Here is a 17719-nt window from a genome sequence, read left to right as displayed (position 1 = left end):
GCACTGCTTTAACTAGGAGCCAGTTAAGATATGGGTAGCAGAGTTTTAGATGACTTCAAGTTCATGGCGGATGGAATGTGGGAGGCTAACGAGGATTGTGTTGGAATAGTCTATTTGAAAGGCAATAAAGATAGAAATAAGGATTTCAGAAGCAAATGACATGGGATGAATTGGTGATTAATTGGGATGGATCTGGTTAGACCTAAGTTAATTAATATTACAACATGTTTCAGATGATCTAAGTCATCCAACAAAGTTCAAAATAGGATTCTCTAATTAAAAGTAACATTTTTCTGTCATGTGTCAATTTTTCCAATACTGACAGATTTCTGTACAGTTCTTTAACACTTGAACATTTACAATAATGGAAATCACATCTTTACTTATCTCCTTAATTGCTGTTAGCTGTTTAACTGAACAATGCAAGAGGTAAAATTAAACTTGCGTACATATGAATGCAGGAAAATTTGTTTCAAATTCTTAAAATGAATCTATTAATGTTGCAAAAGAAGTCTTTTTCTTTGAATTTTCATTGCAAAAGCATAAATAGTGTCATGAGACAGAGTGTTCAACTGTGGGTGCAAGAAATTGCAGTCAAGCACGACTTGCCCTTACAGTTGATTTATCAAATGTGCATGCACTTTTTAAAAAAAATCTTTTTGGGTTAAGGGCATCACTGGCACGATTAGCATTTATTGGCCATCTCCATGAGTTGCCTTTTGAGAAAGAACAGATAAGCTGCTTTTTTTTTGAACCACTGCAGTTTTGTGTGGTGAACTCAATACTCCCACAGTACTGTTAGGGTTAGAGTACCAGGATTTCTTGCTAACAATGATGAAAGAACAGGAATGTATTTCCAAGTCAGGATTGTGTGACTGGAAGGTGGTGATGTTCTCATGCTACCTTGCTGTTCTAGGTGACAAGGAGTCATCGTTCAAAGAGGTATTTTCAAAGAAGAATATTGTAGGCAGTTGGCCCAAGTGTTTACTGCAGAACAGCCATGTAGGGAAAAACCATATTTCTGCAAGGTGCCAGTAGATATCAGTCTGAATCCTGTCTAATTCTACCCAAGAAAAATAGATATTTGCATTTATATCGTACCTTTCACGTCAAGCTACTCCCAAAACGTTTTACAGTCACTGTTGTAATGTAGGAAATACAGCAGCTAATTTGCACACAGCAAATTCCTACAAATAGCAATGAGATAATGTTTGTGTCATGTTTGTGAGGAATAAATATGGGCCTGGACATGAGAGAACTCACCTTCTCTGTTATTGAAATAATACCATGGGATTAGTTGCATTTGCCTGAGAAGGCCTTGGCTTTTCATGTTGTTCAAAGCTAGTATCTCAGAATGTAGCTCTCCCTCATAATGGAGATCCCCAAAGTCCAAGTAAAATTGCTAATTCATAGGTGTGAGAGAAGATGGGCCAATGCTGTATGTATGGCAGGAAGAAATTGATAGCGTAATCTGATCATTTTCAGATAATTTGGTTTGGAAAAAATTAAAGTTTTTTTTTTGTTGCAAACATTCCTAGCTGCCTACTGAACTATTTTTTTTAAATTGGTTTGAATATTTCATTTGCTGAATTGAAGCAATCCACACTGACAACTTAGAGTGGCTACTTGACTGAATCATTGTCACATGTTCATAGACACAAAACTATCTGTGTCGTTTTCCCCACCACCACCACCGTCGTCAATTTCCCAGTAAATCTAGAAGTGGAAAGCAACTCGCTCATGTGTTTTGCAATGCTATCACCTTCCCACTATTCCATGTACCAGAACCTTCAAACAAACTCAAATCCCACATACGCAGGTGAGAGAATGATGAAGCACACATGAGGGAAATGTGGTCTGTACCTATGTTTCTCGCCACTTACACTTTTTAGAACTTTGGTGTGGGGGCTTGCTGTTAAACTTCAGAATCAGAGAAAAAGAGTGGCCACTGAGATCAAACCTGGAGAGGGGCCTATACGCCATCATCTAAATTAAGGATTTTCCAAAAAGCTAGCTTCCCAGCAGCTCTACTTGCTACTGCAGCAAACCCCAAAGACTCGTCTAAAAGTTGCCTGCCTCTTGATTGGGAACACTCCTCCAGCAGAGGCTGAAGATTTCATTTACTTTCTATAAATTAACCTAGACCCTGAAGTACAACCAGGGCTGAGTCTTATTGGACTCCAAAAGTAACACTGTTTCCCTCTCCACAAATGTTGCAGACCTGCTGAGATTTTTCAGTGAGAAGTCTCACAACACCAGGTTAAAGACCAACAGGTTTATTTGGTAGCACAAGCCACAAGCTTTTGGAGCACTGCCCCTTCATCAGGTGAGCAGGAGTCCTGTTCACAAACAGGGCATACATAGATACAAATTCAATTTACAAGATAATGGTTGGAACGCGAGTCTTTTCAGGTAATCAAGTCTTTAATGTACGGACAATCTGAGGGGAGAGAAGGTCAAGCACAGACCAAAGAGATGTGTATTGTCTCCAGCCAGGACAGTTAGTGAGATTTTGCAAGCCCAGGCAAGTTGTGGGGGTGGGTCTTGTAAATTTATCTTGTAAATTGAGTTTGTATCTATATATGCCCTGTTTGTGAACAGAACTCCCACTCACGTGACAAAGGGGCAGTGCTCTGAAAGCTTGTGGCTTGTGCTGTCAAATAAACCTGTTGGTCTTTAACCTAGTGTTGAGAGACTTCTTACTGTGCTTACCCCAGTCCAATGCTGGCATCCCTACATCTGAGACTTCTCAACATTTTAGGTTTTCAGTAACAGGGGATTTTCACAGTAACTTCATTGCTGTGTTAATGTAAGCCTACTTGTGACACTAATAAATAAACTTAAGCAATAGTAGCAGTTGGTCTGCTCTTGCTTTTATTCACCTATAGATCAATTAATGCCACGATGTGAGTTTCAATGGGAATCCTTTTGGGAGAAGAGGCTGACCAACGGAGGGATACAAGTCAGGAAATCCTGCACCAAAGATATTGTGTTCACCCACCATACGCACATACTATAATTTACAAACTGAGCTGCAAATACCTTGCTTTGTCAGAGTATTAGTGCAGGGTAGGCTGTGATATCAGACCTTGAAGACCTTCAAGAATGGTATATAAAGAGTTGTCCAACCTTGATTCTAATGGTTCTTCAGAAATACTCAATCATCGCATGTTGTCATTTAAATGGTATTGTACAAAATAAACTAGTGAGCTCGCGCAGGCCAGGAGGAGGGAGACTACAGCCAGAATGAGATTCAGCCAGTGTGGGGGGCATCAGGAATTTGGAGCTGAGTAGTTAAGTGTTTCTCTTTAAATTAAATAGTCTAGTTTAAAGGTTGATAGGCAACTGACCCAGTTAGTTAGGTGGCAGTTATTTGTCAATCAGCTGAAGCCTGATTAGAGCCTCAATAGATGTGGACACTTAAACTGGTGTGAGAGTCATTTCAGCTCACTTCAGCTGTATATAAGGCAGTGGTTTTAGTAAGCACACGACCAGTGAGCTTATGCAAGCCAATGGGAGAGAGACTACAGCCAGAGTAAGCTATCGGGAATTTGAAGCCAAATGGGAATTCGGTGCTGAGGGGAAAGAGGCGTTCCACTTCGAGTGGAGAGGCGCACCTATGAGGGAGGTTTGAGGGCCAGTGAGAAGTAGAAATAAATTGAACTGTGCCATCACAGACAGTAGGTAAGTGATTAACTAGTGAGTAGTTTTTCCCTTGTCTTTTTTTTCTCTTGGCATTGTCATTATTGTTAAGTTAATTTTAAGGGTTAAGTGATGGCAGGACATTCCAGACCCATGTTATGCTTCTGTTCTGCGATTATGGGAATTTTAGGGATTCTTCTGGTTCCCTGGCTCCTTCACGTGCAAGAAGTGTGTCCAATTGCAGCTCCAATTAAACCACTTGACAGCTCTGGAGCTGCGGATGAATTCACTTTGGAGCATCCATGATGCTGAGGAAGCCAAATTCAAATAAATTGGTCACAGAGATAGGGAATGGGTGACCACCAGACAGAGGAAGTGTAAGAAGGCAAAAATTGTGGCAAAGCATAGTAATAGGGGACTCGTCTGTAAGGGGAATAAACAGATATTTTTGTGGACACATATGAGACTCCAGGAGGGTATGCTGCCTTCCCAGTGTAAGGATCTCAGAGCAGATGCAGGACATTCTGGAGGGGGAGGGAGAACAGCCAACTGCTGTGGTGCATATAGGCACCAATGATAGTGGTTTAAAAAAAACAGGATGCGGCCCTATAAGCTGAATTTAGGGAGTTAGGAGTTAAACTAAAAGGTAGGACCTCAATGGTATTAATCTCAAGATTGCTACCAGTGCCATGTACTAGTCAGTGCAGGCATGTCAGGATAGCTAAGACAAATATGTGGCTTGAGGGAGGGATCCAAAATTCCTGGGACGTTGAAACTGGTTCTGAGGGAGGTGGGATCAATACAAATCGGATGATCCACATCTGACAAGAGTGGAGCGAATGTCCTGGGGAGGAAGGTTGGTTGGTGTTTGCTAGTGCTGTTGGGGAGGGTTTAAACTAATATGGCAGGGGTGTGGGAGCCAATGCAGGAAGTGGAGACAGAAACAAAAGGCAGCAAGGGGAAAATTAGAAGGCAGTGAAACCAAACACAAAAATCAAAAAGAGCCACAGTATAAAGTACAGAGATTGCGGAGAGCTCGGTGAATGGGTCCAGTAAGACTAGGCAAAGTAAAACACGGAGAGTAATCAAAACATGGCAGAACAGATGGTCTGAAATCAGGGCAAAGAGCAAGAGAAATCTAGATTAAACTGCATTTATTTCAATGCGAGAGGCTTGTCAGGCAAGGCAGATGAATTCGGGGCATAGATGGGTATATAGTACTGGGATATTATAGCTATTACTGAAATATGGCTAAGGGGGAGCAGGACTGGTAACTCAGTGTTCCAGGGTACAGATGCTATAGGAAAAATAGAATAGGCAGTAGAGAGGAGGGTGAGTTGAGTTTTCAACTGGGGATAACACCTCGGCAGTACTGAGGGGATATATCCAAGGGTTCATCCACTTAATTTGGGTAGAACAGAGAAATAAGAAGGGAGCGATGTCTTTGATAGGATTATGCTACAGGCTCCCCAGGGAAATAAGCAAGGGCAGGTGACAAAAGTGTTAGTGAGGGATCATTTTGGGACCAGTGGCCATAATTCCATTAGTTTTAAGATAGTTATGGAGAATGATAGGTCTGACCCAAAAGCTAAAATTCTAAATTGGTGTAAGGCCAATTTTGTTGGTATTAGGCAAAAGGACATCTGGTAAGTGGGAGGCTTTCAAAAGAATGTTGACCACGGTTCAGGGTAAGCACATTTCCTTTTGAGTGAAGGGTAAGGCTGTTAGAAGCAGGCAACCCTGGATGACTCAGGATATTGAGGCCCTGGTCAAAAGGAAGAAGGAGGCATATGACATGAATAGGCAGCTGAGATCAAGTGGATCCCTTGAAGAGTAGCGAGGTAGTCAGAGTAGAGTTAAGAGAGAAATCAGGAGACCAAAAAAAGACATGAGTTTGCTTTGGCAAAGGAGCATCCAAATAGCTTTTACAAAGGGCAAAAGAGTAACTAGAGAGAGCGTAGGACTTCTTGAAGGTCAATAAGGTCATTCATGTGTGGATCCACGAGATATGGGCAAGATCCTAAATGAATATTTCTCATCAATGTTACTGTTGAGAAAGGCATCGATATTTGGAAACTTGGGAAAATAAATAGTGATGTCTTGAGGAATGTACATATTAAAAAGAAGGAAGTCCTGGAAGTCTTAAAGTGCATCAAGGTAGACAAGTCCCCAGGACCTGATGAAATGTATCCCAGGACACTGTGGGAAGCTAGGGAGGGAAATTGTGTGTCCGCTAGCAGAGATATTTGAATTATCAATAGCCACAGGTGAGGTGCCTGAAGATTAGAGAGTAGCAAATGTTGTGGCTTTATTTAAGAAGGGCAGGGAAAAGCCTAGGAACTACAGATCAGTGAGCCTAACATCTGTAGCAGGTAAGTTGTTAGAAGGTATTCTGAGTCAGGATCTACAGGCATTTAAAGAGAAGGACTGATTAGGGATAGTCAGCATAGCTTTGTGAGTGGAAAATCATGTCTCATGAATTTGAGGTTTTTTTTTGGAAAGGTAACCAAGGTAGTAAATGAGGGCAGTGTAATTGATGCTGTCTATATGGACTTTAGTAAGGCCTTTTTGACAAGGTACTGCATGGTAGGTTGTTGCATAAGGTTAAATCTTTCAGGATCCAGGATGAGGTGGCCAATTGGATGCAAAATTTGCTTAACAACGTAAGACAGGGTTGTTTTTCGGACTGTAGGCTTGTGACCAGTGGTGTGCCTCGGATTAGTGCTGTGTCCACTATTATTTATTATTTATATTAATGATTTGAATGAGAATTTAGGAGGCATGGTTAGTAAGTTTGCAGATGACACCAAGATTGGTGGCATAGTGGATAGTGAAGAAGGTTATCTAGGGTTGCAACAACATCTTGATCGATTGGGCCAGTGGGCTGATGAATGGCAGATGGAGTTTAATATAGATAAATGTGAGGTGATGCATTTTGGTAGATCGAATAGGGGTTGGTAATGGTAGGGTGTTGGGAAGAGCTATACAACAGAGATCTAGGAGTACAGGTTCATAGCCCCTTGAAAGTGGAGCCACAAGTGGACAGGGTGGTGAAGAAGGCATTCAGCATAGAATCATAGAAACCCTACAATGCAGAAAGAGGCCATTTGGCCCATCGAGTCTGCACTGACCACAATCCCATACAGGCCCTACCCCCATATCCCTACACATGAACCTGCTAGCCCCTCTAATCTATGCATCTCAGGACACTAAGGGTCAATTTTAGCTTGGCCAATCAACCTAACCTGCACTTCTTTGGACTGAGGAAACCAGAACACCAGAGAAAACCCATGCAGACAGGAGGAGAATGTGCAAACTCCACACAGTGACCCAAGCCAGGAATCAAACACAGGTCCCTGGAGCTGTGAAGCAGCAATGCTAACCACTGTGCTACCATGCCGCATGTTTGGTTTCATTAGTCAGAACATTGAATTTAGGAGTTGGGACATCTTGTTGAAGTTGCACAAGACATTGGTAAGGGCACACTTAGAATACTGTGTCACTCCAGTATAGAAAGGATATTGTTAAACGAGGAAAAAGTGCAGAAAAGATTTACTAGGATGTTACTGGGACTTGATGTTTGAGCTATAAGGAGAGGCTGGATAGACTGGGACTTTTTTTTTCTGAGCGCAGGAGGGTTTTATAGAGGTCTGTAAAATAATGAAGGGCATAGATAAGGTAGATAGTCAACATCTTTTCCCAAAAGTAGGGGAGTCTAAAGCTGGATGGCATAGGGTAAAGGTGAGGGGAAAAATCCAAAAGGGCGTAGAGAGGCAATCTTTTCACTGAGTGGTGAGTGTCTGGAATGAGCTGCTGGAAGCAGTAGTGGACGATGGTAGAATTTTGTATGGTGGAGTTTCTGGTGCAGATGGAGGAGGAGAAAGTGGGTTCCCAGACACGCGTCCTTTGTTTGAACAGAGGGGAGTACGGTAGGATGAGAGAAGAATTGGCGAATGTTGACTGGGGGAGCGTGTTGGAAGGTAGGTCTGCTGAGGAGCAGTGGAGGATCTTTAAGGAGATCTTGGTGCTCAGCAGAAATTTATTCCGATGGTTAAAAGGACCGTAGGAGGAGAGGTAATAAGCCGTGGATGACGAAGGAGGTGAAGGAAAGTGTTAAATTAAAAGCAGAGGCGTTTAGAGTAGCTAAGAGTAGTGGGCGAGAAGAGGATTGGGAGAGGTTTAAAAGTCAACAAAGATTGACAAAGAAGTTGATAAAGAAGGGTAGAAGAAACTGAAGCTGGGCTAGCGCTTAATATAAGAAAGGATAGCAAGAGTTTTTATAAATATATAAAAAAGAAGAGGCTGGCTAGGGTGAACGTTGCACCCTTAGAGGATGAGAAGGGGGACTTAGTGGTAGGGGATGGGGAAATGGCTGAGGTCTTGAATAACTTTTTTGTTTCGGTCTTCACGGAGGAAGACGTGAATAATTTGCCGGGTGTTAGCGATGGGAAGGTGGTAGGACTGGAGGGTCTCAATGACATTATTGTTACTAGAGAGGTGGTGCTCGACAGACTGGAGGGACTGATTGTGGACAAGTCCCCAGGACCGGATGGAATGCATCCGAGGGTTCTGAAAGAAATGGCGGAGGTGATAGTGGATGCCTTGGTGGTTATTTTCCAAATGTCGCTGGATTCCGGGGAAGTGCCGGAAGATTGGAAAGCGGCTAATGTTACGCCGTTGTTTAAGAAGGGTGCCAGGCAAAAGGCGGGGAATTATAGGCCAGTTAGTTTAACGTCTGTTGTAGGTAAAATGTTAGAATCCGTCATCAAGGAGGAAATAGCGAGGCATCTTGAGGGGAATTGCTTGATAGAGCCGACGCAGCACGGTTTCGTTAAGGGGAAGTCGTGTCTGACAAATTTATTGGAGTTCTATGAGGATGTGTCTAGGGCGGTGGATAGAGGAGAGCCGGTGGATGTGGTCTTTCTTGATTTTCAGAAGGCGTTTGACAAGGTGCCTCACAAGAGGTTATTGCAGAAGGTAAGGGGGCATGGAGTTGGGGGTAGGATGTTAGTGTGGATAGAGGATTGGTTGTCAAATAGGAGGCAGAGAGTGGGGGTCAACGGGTGCTATTCGGATTGGCGATTGGTGACTAGTGGAGTGCCCCAGGGGTCGGTGCTGGGGCCTCAGCTATTTACCATTTATATAGATGATCTGGAGGAGGGAACCGAGTGTATGGTGTCGAAATTTGCTGATGACACCAAGATTGGTGGAACGGCAAATTGTGCGGAGGGTGTGGAGAGTCTGCAGAAGGATCTAGATAGGCTGGGCGAATGGGCCAGGAACTGGCGAATGGAATTTAATGTTGGCAAGTCTGAGGTGGTCCACTTTGGTAGGAAGGATTATTACTTGCGTGGAGAAAAACTGCAGCAGGCAACGGTGCAGAGGGACCTCGGGGTCCTTGTGCACGAGTCGCAAAAACCCAGCCTGCAGGTGCAGCAGGTGGTCAGGAAGGCGAATGGGATGCTGGCCTTCATAGCGAGGGGGATTGAATATAAAAGTAGGGAGGTCTTGCTGTGGCTGTATAGGGCATTGGTGAGGCCGCAGCTGGAGTACTGTGTGCAGTTTTGGTCGCCATACTTACGCAAGGATATTTTGGCCTTGGAGGGAGTGCAGAGGAGGTTTACTAGGCTGATACCGGAGTTGAGGGGGTTGAGCTATGAGGAGAGGCCGAATAAACTAGGCTTGTACTCGTTAGAGTTTAGAAGAATGAGGGGAGATCTCATTGAGACATATAAGATGATGAATGGGATGGATAGGATAGAGGTGGAGAGACTCTTCCTGCTCAGAAAGGACAGTAGGACTAGGGGGCACAGCCTCAAGATAAAGGGCGGGCGGTTTCGAACGGAGTTGAGGAGGAACTTCTTCACTCAGAGGGTGGTGAATCTCTGGAATTCTCTGCCCATTGAGGTGGTGGAGGCTGCCTCGCTAAATATTTTTAAGACATGGGTTGATGGGTTTTTGATAAGCGAGGGGATTAAGGGTTATGGGGAGAGGGCGGGAATGTGGAACTGAGCCACGACAGATCAGCCATGATCTTATTGAATGGCGGGGCAGGCTCGAAGGGCTGGATGGCCTACTCCTGCTCCTATTTCTTATGTTCTTATGTTATGTTCTTAAACAGTTATGTGGATAAGATGGTATAGAAGGATATGAGGAATTGTAACTAACTTAGTGGCATGGACCAGTTGGGCCAAAGGGCCTGTTTCCATGCTGTAAACCTCTGACTCTATTGTCTAATTCATCCCATAATTGTCAGGTTGTTACAGTGACTGCTACAAAACATAACAAACTATCTTCACAGGTATTGGATCATCTACAAGGGAATCTAAGCTAACAAGTGGAACAGATTTGTTACCAATGGTAACAGTGACTTATTTCAAATGTATGAGCACCTCTTTTCAAGCAAGCTGCTGTGTTTCCTCATACAACACCACTTTCATTTCACCCATTATGTTGCAAGGTGAGGGGTCAGCTGGTAGAATGTTTTCTCACTCGATTGTAGTCCGTCTCCATTTTGTATCTCCTTATTGTTATAATCTTTTATTCATTTTCTCCTCCCTGCCCCGCTTTCAACTTTTGACAATAGCCACCAATGGAGTGTAAAGTCCTTTCATGCTTTCTAATGACTGAGAATGTCCTTGTTCCTTCCTTTCCCTTTAAATTCCCATCTTTTTACATTTCACCTGAATCCCAAGTTTTCAGATTCGCCCCTAGACTGGTTACCAATTCAGGAGGACTGCATGCTTAAATCCCCTGTGGGGAAAGCATGGCTTGCTATCCTCATCATCTCATCTGCCATCCTTTTCTACTTTATCCATCCTTGCTTCCTGCACTCTGCTTTACTTACATAATTTCCTTTAATCCTTTCCTTTTCTAACCAAGTCTGCACCATTCCCTGTCTTTTCACAGCACCTTTAGCCTTTTTACTTTTCACCAGCTCAACCACTAGATTCTCCTCTCCTGATGTTCTGTTTTGTCATCTTCATTTAATAAAAATGAAGAGCTACCTTCATTCCAGGAGTCTTGGGGTCAGTTATTAGCTAGCCATTCCCTTTCCTTTCTCCGTTGGAGTATCACCTGCAGCAGCGGATACAGAAATCCCTGAGACTATTAAAGTAGACTGGTTTAAAATAGGGACCACAGTGTGCCATATATATGTGTGCCTCATTTATGTATCGTGTGAAGAGACTGTATAAGCACATGTATAATCATTTCTGAACAAAAAGTATGGATTTAAACTGTTTATTGTATTTTGTGAGCTTTGGCCAATAAGTAATTTGCCCCTTAGCATAATGGAAAATAATTAGATCACATTCTTTTGGAGCAATGAAGCATAGATCATATACCTTATTAACAGGGGCAGGCCAGACAGCTACAAGCAGCCAAAATTATTGAAAATGAAAAAAGGATTTAGCTTCTAGGTCTAATGAATGCAATTCAACCTCCACTGATAAAGGAACAGAAAACAGATTAAAAGAGATGACTCCCTTCTGGTTCCTAACACCTGAACTGCTGGTGTTAGGAATGATCCTTGAATCTCCCAAGTTTGTTTAGGTAAGTGTACTAGATGATGAGGAGGAGGAGGGGAAGAACCTCTGGGTTTGATTGACCAATGAATTCCAAATTCTGCTGGAAAGTAGAGTGCTATTGGCCAAAGTAAATAAAATGTATTAATGTAATTGGAATGTCCAGCTTGGATGACAGGTTGGGCAGGAATATCAAATCTTCAGAAATGTCTATCTGTTGTACCCACATGACACAAGGTCAGAGAGAAGTTGGAATCCTCTGGCTGTCTCTCCCAATGCGTTCTTTAAATAAAGAACATCTTTAACCACATACTGTCTTTCGCAAGTCCTTGTGATTGCTGAGATGAGCTGAATACAAGACTCCCCCAGTGGGATGCCCTGAGAAAATCTCCTTACAACTGGCATAGTCGGCAGGATCGGTCACTGGAATCCAGATACAAGACGTGTTTCCTAGAAGCGGTGAGTACATTTTCTAATTGCCACCCAATAGTCAGGGGATCACATGTCTGGAAGCCATAAGTTGAGTAATCCAAACCAGGAAGGGGTGTATATACTGAATGATTTGTAAAGAAACTGCTTAAAGCAGGAGACCAGGGATGAAATCCTGGGGCACCCTGCGAGCAGAGCAAGTTTAAAAAACTGCGCAATAGATAAGTGCAGGTTACTTCAACATCCTTAACATAAGGGACTAGAGACAGTCATCTGGATCAATTTACAGAGCAATGGAATAAAAGCCGCACTAAGAGGCGCTGAGGAATAAGACTATAAAAAGGGTGACAGTTCAGGAGTGAGGGATTTAAGGAATAAAGGTGAAGGGATGTTGAGGGTACCACAGTAGGAGTTTCCAGGGAGAGATTTATCAGCAAAACAGAGGTGGTGAGGCAAAGGGCCACAAGGTGACAGAGTGGCCCAGATTTGATAAATTCCAAAGGGGAATCTGATAGTTTAATTCAAATGATAGCAATAGCGCATGGAAAAATATTGAAGAAAATGACAGAAAAAGGGTATAATCCAGAGGTGCCAGAGCAAAGGCATGGTGGATTAAACTCAAAGCAGAAATGGTGGCTGTGATACTGGCTGCTATGATGCAAAACTGTCCCCAGAGGGAGGCAAAGTCAGGAGGCAGGTGGCTGTTGCAAAGGCAGTGCTGGAAGAACCAATGAATACTCCCATGGGTGGAATGGTGATGGGACAGTTGGATCCCTCAGTAGTTTCCCCAATTGCAGGAGAAGGAATGAGCTTGGGAACTACGCAGGAGAAAATAGTTCAGAATGATGGTAACTCCCTCTACGGAGGCACCTCTGTCTGCTAATATGGCATCAATTCAAACTGTAATAAAACCTCATGAGGACAGAATGAGACAACTTACTGTTATTACACGAGAAATGCCACTGTCTGCGACGAAGAAGCTGATGCTTATGAATAAACTAGGCCCGTTACAACAAAATCACCAGAATTCAGCTTTTTGGGATAATATGGATGAATTAAAAGAAGTTCATACTCTAACTTTTAGATGCAAGGATATTAGTGAAGGGAAAATTAGCAAGTGCTGGGTAGCATTTGCTACCCCCTGATTTATAAGGGGGAGATTAGATATTGGCAAATGATCAACAAAAGTATGACAGATTTAAAAGGGGAATCGGACGGGCAATCGGTAGGGGAAAGAGTCAATTGAACCAAGATAACATTAATTAAACAAGAACCCAAAGAATCAACAGAAGAATATGGGGAAAGAAAGTATAGAGCTTGTGTAGATGCTGGAGGGTTAGCCAATCATAGCAGAAATGATGAGATGCTTTAAGGTCTACTTGAAGAAGGATTCAGTCCAATCCTAACTAGAATTATAAAAATGAGTCTCCTGATAGAAAACAACTATTGGGAAATTATGAATTGGGCTTTGAAAACAGAAGGTAATCACAAAACATCAAAAATAACCCCTGTGCAGATCAATAAACCCCAGTCCCAGGGTAGAGGTAATGGAGTATGCTTTGTCTGCACTGTTGGAGTGAAATCAAAGTTAAAGGAAACAAAGTGGTTACCTGGCACAGAATTGTCTCTGGGGAAGAAACGTTAAGAGGCACTGACTTTGGGCACAGACAGTACACAGTTAAAACCTGTAGTGTTTAAATTACTGCAGACCTTGAGGCACCTTTAAACTTGAGATAAAAGCAGACCCAAAACAATGAGTTTGATAACAAGATCAGCCACTGATGGGGGGACATAAATGTTTATAACAAGATCAGCCACTGAAGGGACGTAACTGCATGAATATATCTACTCTGTGCAACGATGTGATAACTGTCAATGTCAGTACTTGTCTACTTAATGTGTAAGGCTAATGTCTGTACTGTCTATTATCTAACAATGTATAAAAGATTCTCAACTACCATTGCGTAGTTGAGAAGATGACTGCAGAGTGCCAGTGCTTCTCCCAAAGCTTTGTCTAAATAAAACTGTTTGTTGAACCTCCAAGTCTGACTCCGAAGTGGTAACTTTCCCACAACAGTAGGAAGAAAAGGCATCAAGATAGAGAATGTTGAAGCAAATCCACAGAGTAATAAGTGTCGTAGTTGTCAGAAAAAGGGTAATGACATAAAGAACTGTTGGCTAAAGGGGAGGGTGGGGGAGGAAGGAAGGACAGGATCCCAAATGGGTGAGGCAACCCTCTGAGGCTCCACAGACAGTAATCCAGATGTCAGTAGATGAGTTGCAGAAGTTATTAGGATAAATGACAGTTGACAAGTCTAGAGATTAGAGTGAGATCCCTGGGCAAAATTAGGAGTTATCATTGTACTATGTTAGTGGATACTGGGGCAACTATATCCATAATGGACTTAGCCTTGTGGTCCACCCACAAAACAATAAAATTAGTAGGAGTAGCTGGGGGAGCTAAGATAGCTGTATTAAGTGAGCATATGACATTAGAGATAGGGGGTTGGGAGGAATTGGATTCAGGTTTGGATATGTTTACTGGGAGAAGGAATATTTTGGGAATGGATCTGTTAGAATTGTTAAGAGCTGTAATCGCAGCTAAGGCAGGTACTATAATGTGGCACAAACCCTATAAGAGAAATTGGCGGGATCAGAAATGTACAATTTTTTGGTTGGTAACCCTCTGAACAAATTGGGAGGACTGAGCGGTGTGGGGAAATTTTGTCTTTACAATATCCCCAGGTTTGGACTGTGCATGAACAAGATTGTGGGTATTTGGCTGTTCTTCTCTCTTTCTCCATCCTGCTGTTAAACAGTATCCTATATAGCTGGAAGTGATGGAAGCAGTTAAAATCATTATTGCAGACTGAGAAAAGCAACAAATGGTGTGAATATTTTAACCAATCTGGCCAGTCAAAAAGCAAGATGGCAGTTATCGATGTATTTTATACAGCCTTAAACCGATACACCCAGAGCACCCCATTGTGGCAAATCCAGTTAGTATTTTGAATAACATTGGGTCAGAACAGATGATTTTTCACAGTGCTAATGGATTTTGATCAATTCCAGAAGTTTGTGTTCACAGTCGGGAACCAGCAGTACGCTTGGACTGGACTGCCACAGGGATTTCAATAGTCTGGCCATTTTTCACAAATATATGGCTCAAATAATTGATCCATTAGAATATGTAGGAATGAGTTGGGGATGCTTAGTCATTGTGAATTTAAAAAATTAATTTAATCAACTTAAGATTTTGAACATTTATTAAATATCCTCTAAGAAAAACAATCCTGGTGAACATAACTGAAACCTTTCATCCCAGCTACTGCTCTGGTAAATTGCTCCTTGCCCCTCTCTAAGGCTGTTACATTTCCTAAAGTGTCTTGCCAGTATTGGCCACAATACCCCAGCTGCAGCCTAATTATCTTATGTGCAAAAGAAGCATAACTCCCTTTTTTAATATTTTATGTCCATTAATGAGTCAAATCTCTTTTTTTTCAAACTGTCTTTTCAACTTGTTCTGCTATCTTCAAAGATTTGTATATGTACATTCTTGGGTGTCTGTTCCAAAACCCCATTTAGCGTTGCATAATTTACTTTATATTGCTTTTTCAGTTTCTATTAATATGAATAACCCTGATATCTCTCTACATTTAACATTGAATTTGCCAAATATCTGCCCATTTTGCCATTTTACCTTTTGTGTTTGTACCTGTAATGCATGACAGTGGCATTATGCAGATGGTGCTAATGGCAGTATGAATGGGTTTGCTAATAGCACATTGAAATCACTTCTTGGTCCACTGCAACAACCTACAAGTGAATAATGTAGATTTTTGCCAACTAAGTGATTAATATAACCTGATTTTAATTACCTCTCCTCTGATGAGAAAATAGTTCCCAACAGAATAATCTCCTTGCCATTTTAGGGTGCTTAAATGGAATTAGAGAAAAATTATGATAAAGTTGAAAGGACAAATTTGAAAAACAAATCAATACTATTAACTCAATGAACCAAGTTAACATCTTTATAAAAGTTCACATTTAAATTGAAGTTTTCACTCATACATGTAAAGCCATTTGTCTGTGGAATAGTTACAACGTTACAGGAGGGAAGTCTACACTCGTATGACTTTTAAGGCTTTAATTACGTACCTTATCAGACATGTAAATAATTCGCCACTGAAAGTCAGTAGGGAAACAGAAAAATTTGGTCTGGAGTTTAGCCCTGAACAGCTGCTAGGTTAACTCCCATACTTCCCTGGATATTTGAGCCTTTCTCTGCCAGTTCAAGTGCAATTTGGTGCTGGTTTGCGTTTTGCATGTTGAAGTGCTATATGTCTTCAGCATTGCAAAGGATGGGGCCTGGCCACATTGCCATGGAACACTCCAGTTGGTTGGACTATGCCATAGCAGCTACCCCTCATGGAAAGCTCTGTCCGTTTAAAAAAAAACACCTTAGACTATAAGTACATCAAGCTGTGGTCTGCACTTAATGTCCTCAAGGCCTGCAGGAAAAGGGTATTGTAGATCCTGTCAGATGATTCCTGAGCCACTGTCAGTCATTTGACAGAATGCCTCATCACCAAAACTTTCAAACAAGCACAAAGACCTAACTTGGTTGGTAGTGAAAAGGGCCATGTCTCAAACCCTTTCTGCATGTTCAGAGTTTTACTGCCTCTGTCTGCTGTTCTTGAGGTACCTATAGTGGGGAAGAGATTATTGCCACTTCTGGAATGTGCCTTTGCAAAGCAGGTTTAGAAAGAAATGGAGACATTTTTGTTGTGGTTCATCATAAGCAGCTCCATAACACTGAACATGGTGCCCAATGGGCTGATCCCATCCAGATAAGAATCAATTGCTGCTGAGGAGCATCAACTCCTGCCTGAGATTTGCTCATCTTCTGGTACAAAGATATGTTGATGGAATGTGCCAGACTGCAGCACTTTGCCAAGGTCCAAGACTACATGCTGAGGGATACATGGGACAGCTGCCATAAAGGCTCAACTGGGAAAGGCTACTATCAAAGGCCTACAACCATACTATGTCAGGGAGCTCAACCAGGCTGTATGCACTAATGAATGCTTGACCTGAAATATAACTGCTGTTACAGGTTATATTTAAAATACAGAAGTGTTATGAGACACCTTATGTACTGTATTGAAATAAAGATCTGTAATGCACTTTGTGTATTATCAAATTTGAATAGTACTTGGAGAAATTTTATGAATGAAACATTTTTTGGGGAAAAAAACCCATTCTCCTTTTTCTCCCTTTTATCAGAATATAATATTTCTTTGTTGAATATATGCTGGAAAGGCCTTTGAAGGAAACATTATAGCCCAAAAAGATGGTAGATTTTGAAAATCTGTGATATATAGCCAAGTAGCTTGAGGTGCTGCAAAGAAATGATTTTTGCCAACAGATTATTTTTAAAGTTGAATTGCCAAGGAGGAAATTTACTTTAGCTTTATTATAATCAATCGCCACATCAGCCAGGAATGCATAGCAGAAAATAAAATGTTGTTTTTAATGATGTTATTGAGCAGCTGCTTCAGGCACTGAGAAAGAGTGATGCCTTGTTTTAGAAAGGCAAAGCAAGCCAAAATAAATTTAATGACTTTCCTAAGAGATAGATGAAAAATTATGAACCTTTTATATGTACTGATAGCTGTTTGTGAAGTCCTAGGCAACAACCTAGTGTATGGTATCACTCAATGTCACACATTTAAGTGACATAATTTAAGTTTATAGAATCTTACACTCAGGCACATCGCTTTCTGCACACTCTGCACAAAACTAGTTGGAAACAAAAGAAGCAGCAAGTTCAACTTCATTACATGCTCCACCCTGAAATTTGATGCACAAACAGATGATTCAGCTGCTATTGAAGGCTGCTCCAAACTACAGTTACTAATGAAGATCCCAAGGGAATGAAACTTGGCATAGAGTTGTACAGTATTTGACCCATCATGTTGACACCAGCTTCTCCAGACAAGTAATTCACCTAATGTCACCTGCTTTCTCCATGTAACCTTGTGCAATCCTCTTTTGCATTAAAAAAAAATCATTCTCAGGATGTGGCCCACTGCAGCCACTGTGGGCTGGCATTTATTACA

This window comes from Carcharhinus amblyrhynchos, chromosome 10 (assembly GCF_965287045.1).
Source record: "Carcharhinus amblyrhynchos chromosome 10, sCarAmb.v2.hapA, whole genome shotgun sequence".
Taxonomy (NCBI): Eukaryota; Metazoa; Chordata; class Chondrichthyes; order Carcharhiniformes; family Carcharhinidae; genus Carcharhinus; species Carcharhinus amblyrhynchos.
Note: the sequence above shows the minus strand (reverse complement) of the source record.